The following is a 9,676-nucleotide window of genomic DNA, read 5'->3' on the forward strand; positions in this document are numbered from 1 at the left end:
TGAAGGGCATAGGGCATTTGCTTTTCATAATATTTCTATATTAAAGACTATGAGTGAGGTGACCTTATGAATCACTGTGTGTACAGTGGTGCCTCGTATAACGTACGCTGTGAACAACAGACTTTCTGCAAACAAGTGCAAATGATGTTTTCACTCTTTTGCCGTTGCCAATGACAATCTGCTATTTTTATAATATATTAGTATTATTAGAATATATTATTAGTATAACTAAAGTACAGAGCTTCCATTGAGATTTGGCTTGTTTCCTTGTTTATTACATACATCACCTCAGTGCATGGTATTTAGATTTATTCAAGTGTTGTGCAAATCATGGCTTCTAAAAAAAACAGAAAGGTGATTTCAATTAAAACAAAGCAAGAAATCATCAGGAGTGAAAGTTGACAAAAACTTCCTTGTCAAATGGGGAGAGGTTCAGGAGTTTACCAACACTCATTATCCAAACAGAGCTGAGGCCAACAGGATCAATGATCTCTACAATGACACCCTTGCCCGTCATTTCCGACAGGTGTCGAAAAAGAGAGAGAAACAGACCACCTTGGACATGCTTTTTAAGAAGCCAGCAGACAAAAAACAAAAAGATGAAACAAGAGGAGTTGACCCTGCAAGCTCCGGTAGCCTCTCCTGAATCTGACTCCGATTAAAAAACAATAAAAAGAGACCTGCTGCAATGTGTAAAATGTCTGTATCTATATGAATGTGTGAAGAAAGTGTTCTCCACCTCCTCCTCGCAACATCTGACTACCCGGCATAATTGGTGACTACTACATTTTCATTTTTCATTCCACAGCATAAAATAACCATACTGTACCATAAAGTACAGTATGGTTATTTTATGCTGTGGAACAAATTATATGTTTTAACATGTATTTCTATGGGAAAATGCATTTTGTATAATGGACTTTTCACTTAACAGACATGCACCTGGAACGGATTAAGTACGTTATATGAGGCACCACTGTATTTAAATTTAGCACTGAGGAATGGTGATAATCAGGATTTAAAGGTGACAATTTATACAACAATACTGAAATATTTTGTGCCATATGATGCAGTGATAATGCAACTCCATTACAATGTTGTAAATATGCAGTCTAAACTGCAGATTCCTTCCTGAATCTAATTATTCTTGATAAAACACAAAGTATGTGAAAAATTAATTTTAATAACATATTTGACTGAAAGCAAAGCACAGAGAATAAATTTTATGATATAATTCTCTCTAATTACTTTTAAAAAATTCAGAGATAAAAATTAAGAAAACTTTGTAATGTTTTTAAATAGCCTACATAATCTATGTATTGATAGTTTTATTATTGTGTTTTTTGTATACATAGATAAAAAAATATTTTTATTTTAAATTCACTTATTCTTTTGAATAAAATCATAGTAAATATTATATAAAGTATATTTTTGAAGGGCCCCACACTTTATGATTGACCCATGCCCTGCAGTTCCTAGAGGCGGCCTGACTGCAGCTGAATTTGATGAAGCAAAGTTGATAAAACAGAGTTTATATAGAGAAGATACAAAATTATTGGAAGTTCTGAAAAATTTTAAGACCATAAAAAAATTGTATCAATTGTAGAAACTGCAATTTACTTCCACTGCATGGAAATCATATTATGATCATCCTTGAAAAGTCAATAGAAGGACCAAACATAACTAGACTATTGACCCCTCACATATCACATATTACATTCTAAAAAAATAAAATGTATCTGTATGTAGTAAGGAACATGGGCCTGAAATTGGGCTGTGAATCTGTCCAAAAACATTTGTCATATTAAATATATGGGTAAGAAAAACAAGGTTGTCTTATTAATTAATGTTAAACATTTCCAGGTAGAATGTTCTCATCACATTATATCACATTACATTTTTTGGATGAAATTATCCAATATTTGGTTTGATCTCTCAATTAGATACTAGACAATATCCAAACTAACAGATAACTTTAGTTGTGTAAACAGCCATCTTCAGGTTCTATAGCTTGAATAAATATAAACAAATTCTAGAATACATGTAGGCACATGCAGTTACAAAATACAGTTCTTTTCTGTTAACGGGATGCCAGTTGCAACTTTAATCTAATGCGCGATACCGTCGTACATGTTGTTCCGCTAAGAGTATCACAATTAACTATTTATCCCATGCAACTGTGCCAGCTTCAAGTAGTCCATCTGATTGTTTGTGGAGTGCTACATATCATATAGTTTTGGGGAGTGTGGGGATCGCCCCACCCTGGCACTGAGGTGCAAGTAATAGTGAGCACTGAAGTGCACAACTACATAGAATAGACAGGATACTAATGCATGTTAAAAACTGATCTTTTGAGGCAAATACTTGTAAAGGGTCAACAATTCTGGGGGTGGTGCAAAACCTCTCAGAGCTTGAATCTTACCATATAGGCTGGCATCCCATTAACAAAAAAGTACCCAAAATACATAAGCAGTTAATTAAATAACATTAAAATACTGAAGAAATTATAACCAACAATAATAAATCACAAAATGCTATTTTGAATAAGAATAAATAAATTAATCTTCTAATAACAAGGCATAAATCAAAATAAAGTTTACCAACCTTATGTAGGCCTTGTATATAGCCTAAGTAAATAATGTTAGACTGAAAATGTTAGTTACTTACATATACATTAGTAACTTTGTTACTAACATTTTCTGTCTACACCTAAGACCTTCTTCAGGTAGATTTTTCTAAAATCAAATCTTTCTGGTACTAGTGTTCTAGATTAGATTGGTAGAAGAAACTGATGTATTCAAATTCAGATGTTTTCCTCTTTAAATTTTTTCTAAATATCCAATAGTGTGTGTCTATTTGTAGTTTATTCATTGCCTATTACAATGATGGGTTGCAATGCTCTTGGGATCTGTTTTTCTTCCTTAAAATTGATGGACAGGTCTCTGGAGATCTGCCTTAAATATTTCTAGTGCCTAGTGATTTGTTTGCTATATTTTTCATATTAGGGTGGGCTCTTCTAATAAGTGCTCTAATGGCCACCATCTTGTAGTTGTATTGGTTGTTGACCATACATGATTGAAAATGTTTGCTTTCTTGTAAAATCTTACTGATGATTGGTTTCATGCATTTTGTTTATTAATGTTTACCAGTTTTGAGTAGTTGAATGTAAACAGTAAATATTTAGTAGGAAGGCAATTGAAGTTTGGAATGTTGTCTAAACATTACAAAGTTCAATTGTCTTACTAATAAAATATTTGGTTTTGAACTGATTAACTATCACTTATCAAGCTAAAATCATAGATTAACTGATAAAAGATATTTTCTAATGTTTTAACATCGTCTGAGGAAATTGATATGTTTCAAAGGGACTAGAATGTGTTACAACACAGTATATCAGATTAATAGTGAAACCATGAAAAGCTGAAAAATTTTGCACTACAAAGTATACACCACTTATAACCACAGATTTTGTTGTCAGAATTAGTATCTCTCAAAACAAATTAAAATACATTTGTAAAACTTTGCTTATTGTAACCAGAATTAGTTTTAGATTTAATTATCTTCAGCTAAATAAGACATTTTTAAGTTGTATTTTCGCATTATCAGTCTCATCATGCATCAAAAGCAAATTGTTATAAATCTTATAATAATTTTGTTAACCAGTATTTTAAACATTAATCTTTGTTTTAATCGTTATTTGCTCACAGTATAGTAATCTGAAGTAGTAATATTTATTACATCAACTACAAACTGATGAATTACTATTAATTAATAATAATAAATCTTTAAGCTGTACATATTTTAATTGTTTTAATATGTCCTTTTAATGTCAATTAAATAAAACAGGAATTTCCACTAATTGTAGTCTTACTCACTGTACAGTACTTACCTATTTAATGTTATCAGTTAGTACTTTTAACTGTATAGATGAGTCTCGAAGTGATTACAATGTGTATTTCAATGTATAAATATACGAAAGATCTTTTTTTTAATCAAAATTTGATCATTTTTAATTTATTAAACAATTTATTCTTCTCCATACACCGGAATGTACTAAAAATAACTCTTACTTACAACCTCATAACCGGAGTGTACGTATAATACTTCTGCTAACGTTTTCGACGCCCCTTCCAAGCTCTTCCTCGGGGTTTTTCGATAAATACCGAGCCGGACGTCTAAATTCGACCACTTTCTTTCGATTCGTTTACTTTTCGAATCATCGCACGCGGTGACCTTCGAACCAATTTAAAACAAAAAAGAAAAGAGCGACGTTTTGCGTGCGGCACACGCGCGCCACAGTACTTCCGACGTAAACTTTTAAACGATATCGTCCAGCAAGAACTGCCATACCGTCAAAAGGGCTATCTCTTCTTTAAAACCGACGCACGTTGCGTCGATATTTAGAGCAGGACGCAACACAACACGCATCAATTTTAAAGAAGAGACAATTTTAAAGAGCCTTCCGGGAGGTCTTTTAAAGGAAACCGGCCGCCACTTAAGCGCGACCGAGGCGGAGAAAACCCAGAAAACTCCACGCGGCCGGCCCGTCCGAGCGAGGCGAGAATCCGCGACCGAACTCCCAGCGTTCGGAACGCGAAGACCGCCCGGCCACCGGCGGGCCAATCGCCGGCAAGAAAATTCTGCCGAATTACAAACGTCGCCGGCAACGGTGGCAACGTCGACACCGGGCAGACGTAGGTCTAAACTTAAAACAGAAACGTAAAAAACCCAAAGAGGGGTGCAAGTTACACGAAAATATTGCACCCGAAATCCATAGTAAATAAGTAAATAAAGAATACAAAGATAAGCTTTTGTCTCCGATTAAATGCGATCCAGGAAAAAAAAACGGTGGTTATTTCTATAGAATTAACCCACGAAGTTTCATCAATTTTTGAGGAAATATTTTTTTGAAAAATTGATTTTTAAAAAGAATTTTCAAATAAAATATCGAAATATATTTGATTGCAGAAGTTCGATAAAGTAAAACCTTCATTTATTTCTCTGGCTTTGTCATTTCCAAAATACGATAACGATGGGCGATTATTAATTAATCGTCAACCCGAGATTTCAGTCCATTAAGTATTTAAAGTTGGGCATTTTCAGATTACTAAATTCAATGCGAAAAACTTAACGGCCAATAACCATTTTTGTGGAAAATTTAATTCCATTTTATACTTTTCCACTAAGAAATTTTTGTCTTAAACTGCGAAAATACGCGAACCGTACAACATACAAATAAGATATTAAAATTTGGGTGTTCCCGCCCCCTCAGACAACGCTAGAATCGTATGGAAAATGAATTTTGAACCATGGATTGAAATTAGTATTATTAAAGATAACTTAGACTTAAAGATATTTCGTCCTTAATAAATCGTTGTTGTTTAGGTCGGTAAAATAAACCTAAGCGCAGTTAGACACGCGCCTCAATACAGACGCGACGAAATAGAAACCGAAACCGAAACGACAAACATGGACGAATGTTATATTCTACATATAACAACTTTGTTAGACTTTATATTAAAAATCTTCCGATCGAATATAAAAATGATTTACGTCCAAAAATCGATCGGTACGTAATTACGAGAAAGTTTTTCCCGACAAAGTAAGTAAACTAACCTCGGCTATCCGACACCATCCCAATACAATACTGTATTTACTTTCGACGATGCCGCTTTAAGTGGCGCCGTCGCGCGGCACGAGATATCATTTTCGGAAAAGTTTCGAAAATACAAACTTTATTTTAAATTTAAAAGACACATTTTTGGGAAAGAATTTAGTTACTAAATTTTATTTGTAACAGATAAAGCGTTTAATCTAAAGTAACGTACTGTATTGTACGTCGCCTACGAACCACGCGACATCGGCTTCCGCTGCGTAATTTACTGGGTTCTCCTAAGACCTGGCGGTTCTCCAGATCGAGCGTTGCCATTCCTAGTACATTTGTACTTTTAGGGTACATTTTGCCCTTTCGAGCGTATTGAAAGTACACTTAGATTTTTAGTACATTTTGAGTACATTATAATATTTCAGTACCATTTATGATACAAATATTTCGTGCCTTGGCGAAAAAAATACAAAAAATTTGTTTAATAAAGTCTCAATAGTGTCACCGTTCGCTAATTTGATTTATCCGATCGCAACATACGCGCGGTGTACGCCGGTCGACGTCAACAACACGCGGATCGTCGCGCGCGCAAGTGTTACGACTGGGTGGTCCCGTTTCACACGCGTCGCATTCTCACGAGGACTTTGACAAAATTTTTCACGCCGCGTGGTCCGAACAATTCGACTCCGTCAAACAAAAATATCGGACAGATAAAGGAATCGACGATTTTAAACTTTTGTCGTCGATAATATGAAAATAGCCGTTAAGTCGGAGTCGAATTATTACACAAAATAGTTTTGAAATTATACGGTACAAGTACAGTATAAATAATATAAATACAGTACTTTTATATTATTTTCTACCACTATAATTTAATTCTTAATTACGAACTTCAATTTTAGTAATCTCGGTAAAAGAAATAACTTTTTTTAATTTGAATCTGTCCACGCATATTTAATTTATAGTTTTTTTTATCCATTACTATAATATATTTAAAAAATCAACTTTTAACGCCGTATTTAACAAAAACCCATAGAAACTATTTTCATAAAATCTTTTTATGAAATATTTAAAGTATTCGTGAATACGAATTTGAAATAAGCACAAAAATTGAATACGATGGTATATTAATATTAAATTAAAACGAACAAACGTAACTTTAAAAAATCGCGTTCGTACTTAAATAAAATACTTTTCCCAGCCAATTCCTAAAAGCAGTCTACGGAGGCGATAAAAAATCTAGGAGCGATATCTTGACTTTATCGGCCAGAGATTAAAGGGGCCACTGGCGGAACGAAACGGAAAAAATGTACTCCGACTTCGATGTAGGACTTATTACCAATAATAATTCTATTGAATTTTAAGCGCAATTTTCAAATTAACGTCCCTTTCGAACGTAAAATGATTAACGAAACGTTTCCCGCGCTTATAGCCTTTCGATACAGTAACAAAAGAACGAAATTAGGAACAATTTTCGATCGAAACGCATTATCGGTATACAAACATACCGAGAAGATAGGTGTACGTATCGAGATGTAGAGCAATTCTCTTGTATTTATTCATAAAGTTTGAAGGAAAAAAATTGATCTGTACGGATAAAAAGTAGTCGCTGCCGAAGTTCGATACCAAACACTCTTAATCATTTAAATGTCTTCGGAAGTTAGGATAATGACTAAAAAGTAATTTTTTGAACAATAATACGAAATATAAGAATGCCGTCCGGTCCAAGTTGGTTAAATAGAATTTGACTCTGGTATCGATGGCAAAAAAACGTATCGAAAAGTGGTCGAAGACTATTATTTCGTCTTCGCTAAAGGCTACGACTCCAGTCTCCGCGTTGGCTTAAACTCGCCGCCGGTCGGCCGGCGAAATTTTTACGGCCTGTCAATTTTGTTGGCAATTAGACCGATGACGGAATTTACACGATTCGCGTGTAAATAAATAATAATATACGTAAAGCGAAGATTAAGGAGTAAAGTGAAAAGTCTTACTTGACAAAGGCAAAGTCGCTCTTTACCCAGACGAGACGGAACGAAAGACGATAGTAAATTACCGAGGCTTTAATCGAATTCGAAACGGAAATCGCGATTACTTCCGAAACCGAAATCGTTTTCTGACTCAAAATATTTTCCTATAATTAAGCGTCATCGCTCTTCTCTCGTAAATGTACCAGCTGCCTCCGGTTTATTCGACAGACGTAGGGCCGGAGGGTTTCTAATAATTAGCGTCTAACAAACTGAGCTCTCGAACCCCTAATCTTACGCGCGACGATGGAGGCAGACAGGGGAAAATGTTTCGAAATTGCCACGTCGATTCTCGTCGTGAACCAACGTTTCTCAAACTATTGTATTCGCCACCCGGTATATTTATTTGTAAGGTTCCGCCACCCAAATGTTATAACGAGAAAATGTTTACGAACCCGGTTTTACTCTGAAAAGTATGGCGAGATTTTTTTATAAACTCGATAAACCCTTTTTTTAAAACGTAATTTTCGTGTTATAAGATTTTGTCGATTTCGTTTTGTACACACAAAAAAAGAAAAATTTCTTTAAAATTCATTTTTTCATCCACTCGTGCCAAAATTTATCAGTTATTTATTTTTTAAATAAATTATTGTTGCGTATGTCAATGAACCTAAAAATATGACCGAATGACGAAATATTTTCAAAACCATTGCAACTTAAATGGCTTTATGACGAAAAATATACAATATACGTAATATACTATACATTTATACATAAAATATCCACTTTGATGTTATTCAAAATAGAAGAAACACATTCCGAAGTCTTAAAACTTAAGCCACAGTGATATTTGTTTTCAATTCATTTTTGGACTCGATGTAAAATGTAATTTTCTTTCTCGGCTCGCGTCCTGTTTTTGTTTTTGTTGGTTTCGTTGATTTTTGCTTTAAGATGCTTGTAAAAGGCCAACCCGGCCACAGTGTCTCTTTCAGAAAAAAAAAAAAATAATAATTTTATTCCCGAACGACGAGAATAATCTTAAGTTAAAATTTTCAGCACTTAACAGATGCATTTATTGTTCTTTGTTCTTAGAGAATATTTCAATAATATAAGTATTACGAGTATTTCTGAGGACGGTAGTATCATTTCGCCACGCGTTAACATTTTAACGCCATCCATAGTTTGAGAAAGACTGTTCTAAACCATTGTTATATAGATTTACCGATATACTTTGTACGTATATACCCGTACTTTACAAATTCCTCGTTACGTAATATGTAGAGGAGAAGGTGGTATTATGGAACACTGCGGGTATTATGGAACCACCCCATTTCGAACTGATAATAAAGGCGAACTGTAGCGGAGGCAGACATCCATAGCAAGGGGAAAACCCGTTTTACTTCAGTTAAACGGTTGTCCGTATTTAATCGGCAAGTTTGTTTTTTTCAAAATTTGCAAGTTCTGAATGCTAGGTGAATTTAATTATTTTTAAAATATAAATCGTGTAGTTGTAGGTTCACCGGTGCACGTATTCCGTTCCAGAGACTTAGGGGTACATATTAATCTGTGAGATTTTCACGTTTTTTAAATTTTGGTCTCGACAGACATAAGTTAATTCCAGATGGCGATGCGTGAAATACGGACCCCATTGGTGCTTTTACAGTAATATGGAACTCGACTCCTCCGAACTTTCTATTTGCGAGCAGACATTCCTCCGGAGCAATTTGTGAAAAAGACACTAGGTAGAAAGCCAATTCTTCCCGAGAATATCGAAAAAGAGCTGCTGGAATATATATTGTTGATGGAGGTCATATTTTTCTATTATAAAAGCATTTTTGCGATAAAATACATTGGAGTAAATAATTTGGTAATTATTTAACATTTTTTGTCCTTTCCTATTTGTTTTTGGCTACATTAAAGCATTTTTTTGAAAATATACAGTAAGGTTCCATATTACCACCCGATTTTCTCTAAGCCTACTTTCGGACTTTTTGTACAAAAGCCTTCAAAAACCATACTTATAGTTACACTGGAGAAAAATCCAATTAGGAACATTTAGTTTAATAGTTACCAGTACTTTTGGCACAAAAAATGTGGGTGTAGTTAT

At 34.3% G+C, this 9,676-nt stretch overlaps 1 protein-coding gene across 2 annotated transcripts in view; it reads right to left on the reverse strand.

The window, feature by feature from the left end:
- Positions 1 to 7,670, reverse strand: part of LOC111612435 — a 63,216-nt gene extending 55,546 nt beyond the window's left edge. Inside the window, exon 1 of one of the 2 annotated variants that reach the window (XM_023353647.1) lies at positions 7,597 to 7,670. The gene's annotated coding sequence lies outside the window, so the exon portion shown is untranslated. Of the gene's footprint in view, positions 1 to 5,616; positions 5,686 to 7,596 lie in introns of those variants that run through there. The other variant, XM_023353646.1, reaches the window with a different exon arrangement.
- Positions 7,671 to 9,676: the final 2,006 nt, after the last annotated feature.

The sequence above is a fragment of the Centruroides sculpturatus genome, unplaced genomic scaffold (genome assembly GCF_000671375.1).
Source record: "Centruroides sculpturatus isolate CEXI.00-Female unplaced genomic scaffold, Cexi_2.0 scaffold1743, whole genome shotgun sequence".
Taxonomy (NCBI): Eukaryota; Metazoa; Arthropoda; class Arachnida; order Scorpiones; family Buthidae; genus Centruroides; species Centruroides sculpturatus.